The following is a 2908-nucleotide window of genomic DNA, read 5'->3' as shown; positions in this document are numbered from 1 at the left end:
TTTCTCTAACATTCCTAAATTTACTGTTGAACTTTCATAATGAGACTTTAATTATTTTTTTTACATATATTTCTACACACACACACACACACACACACACACACACACACACACACACACACACACACACACACACACACACACACACACACACACACACAGAGAAGCGTTTAATCATGGCTGTACAAACAAGGGGTGACTCAGACAGACAGACAGACAGACAGACAGACGATAATTATAATAAGACAAGTTTCCAATATCATTAAATCGAATCCCTAACTTTGTACCAATTGTTTTAGTAGTAGTAGTAGTAACAGTAGTAGTAGTAGTAGTAGTAGTAGTACATAATAGGCCACTGTATCCCTCATGTTTATTCTATTGCCAGGATGGGTCTCATTTGTGGAGGAGGAGGAGGAGGAGGAGGAGGAGGAGACGATACAGATGGAAGAGGAGGACTAAGGAGGAATAAGAATATGGGAGAAATATGGAAAAAATAACCTGTAATATTTTTTGGAGGAGGAAAGGACAAAATATTATGCGGTGATCATTTGCATCTATTACGGTTTTTTATACTTATTTGTTTCAGAGAGAGAGAGAGAGACGGTTATGAAAGTCTACGGATAAAGCAACACACATTTCACTACTCTAAAAATCGTGAGTTAATGATTTTTTGGTCTAACTTCCATAATCCGACTCTGATTAACCATTCTTTGTATATATATTCACACACACACACACACACACACACACACACACACACACACACACACACACACACACACACACACACACACACACACACACACACACACACTTCATCATTTAATCTCCATTTTTTATACAAGACAAAGCTAAATAAATCATCATACATTTTGCTCTGTGGCAGCCATTAGGGGAAGAAGAGGGGAAGAAGAGGGGGAGGGGGCGGGGGGGGGGTTGGGGTGTGCTAAAAAATGGGAAGATATCGTGATCGGAATGGGGAATGAGGAAAGGAAAGAGGAGGAGGAGAAAGAGGATAATTATAAGAGAAAGGTAAAGGAAGAGAAGAAGAGAAACGATAAGGAAGAGAAGAAGAGAAGAGGAGAGTAAACGAAGGGAGAGGACTAAGAGAGGAGGATAAAGGGGGAGGGAGGTAAGGGCGGGAGGGGGGAGGGGGGAAGGGGGGGGTCCTTTCACACATCTTGAAGGACGCATCAGAACCGGCTGTAGCGAGAGTGGGGGCTTGTGTCAGACGTCAGCCGGGGGGGGGGGGGGGGGAGGAGGTAGTGGTGGTGGTGGTTCTCTTCTCCTCTCTTCTCTTCGACTTATCATCTCTTTCTCTTCTCTTTTCGTCATTTTCATATACTTCTTTTTCTTTCCTTCTCATTCCCTCCTTCTCTTCTACTTCTCTTTAATTTCTCTTTTCTTCATCTGCTTCTGTTTTTCTTTACTCCTTTCCCACTTCTCTTCTACGCCTTCTCTCGTTTTTTTTTCATTTTTCCTTCTTTTACTTCTTTTACTTCTCTTTTCCTTCTCTTCTACATCTCTTTTTTTTCTTCTTCTCTTCTTCTCTTTTATCTTATTTTCTCCTCTTACCTCTTTTTCCTTTTCTTTGTTGTTCTCATTCTCTTCTTCACTCCCGTCTTTCATTCCTTCTCCTCCTCCTCCTCCTCCTCCTCCTCCTCCTCCTTAATTATTCTACTTATCTCATTTTCATCGACGTTCTCCTTATTCTGTTTCCACATTTACCATCTCCTCTTCCTCCTCCTCCTCCTCCTCCTCCTCCTCCTCCTCCTCCTCCTCCTCCTCCTCCTTCGGCTTTATTCATCATCAGCCAGGGCGCCGTTGGTCTAAAATATCTTTAATGTGCCGAGGAGGAGGAGGAGGAAAGAAGTAGGACAGGATTTATAGAAGTTTGGAGGATGAATACATATGCAATAGTAGTAGTAGTAGTAGTAGTAGTAGTAGTAGTGGCAGTAGTAGTAGTAGTAGTAGTGGTAGTAGTAGTAGTAGTAGTAGTAGTAGTAGTAGTGACGAGGATAGAATGTAAGTGAAAGATTGAATATATCAGAGAGAGAGAGAGAGAGAGAGAGAGAGAGAGAGAGAGAGAGAGAGAGAGAGAGAGAGTGAGAGAGGGAGAGAGGGAGGGAGGGAGGGAGGGAAGTACCTGAGAATATCTATTTCACCTCCATTAATCTGTCTACCTTTGGAGAGACGATTGGATTCCCTCACCCAGAAGGAATCTCTCTCTCTCTCTCTCTCTCTCTCTCTCTCTCTCTCTCTCTCTCTCTCTCTCTCTCTTTTTTTTTTTTTTTTTTTTTATTTACACAGACACTTGGTTACATCAGGGCCTAGTACCTATAACATTACATTATATGGCGGCACTAGTTTGTAGGCTAAAGGGAACATAGTTGGTATCCCCTATCTTAAAGCCTAACCTGTTCACAAATTGTTCAGCCACTGGTTCACAAACAGTTTATATTGTTGCCGGTGTGTGAACTGCTGAGGCAGCTGACCGGACGCAAGGAGACGGTTCCATATATGCACGTAAGTGTTTATAAACTGCCTCTGGTAGTGAGTCGTCCGGCATCGCTGCACCACCAGAGCCGTGGGTGCCGCCTCCGCTGACCGGGTGTTGGCTGTCACCTCCCGCTCCGGCTGGCGCAGCGTCCTCAGGTGCTCCACTCCCTCCTGCTGTATTTTGTACAGAGTGGTGAGGCCGGCCACGTCTCGCCGGTGTTGGAGGGTCTGCAGGGTCGGTAGGTGCTCCGGCGGTCGATCCGTGATGATCCTCCACGCCCTCTCCTGGATCTTGTCGAGGAGCGCGAGATGGGTACTGGCAGCTCCCCCCCACGTTAGGCACGAATACTCAAGGGAGGATCGGATTTGTGCCTTGTATAAGACCTCGCGCCCTCGACTGTCCATCAGC

Source organism: Eriocheir sinensis, chromosome 49 (assembly GCF_024679095.1).
Source record: "Eriocheir sinensis breed Jianghai 21 chromosome 49, ASM2467909v1, whole genome shotgun sequence".
Lineage (NCBI taxonomy): Eukaryota > Metazoa > Arthropoda > Malacostraca > Decapoda > Varunidae > Eriocheir > Eriocheir sinensis.
This window is presented reverse-complemented; position numbering follows the sequence as displayed.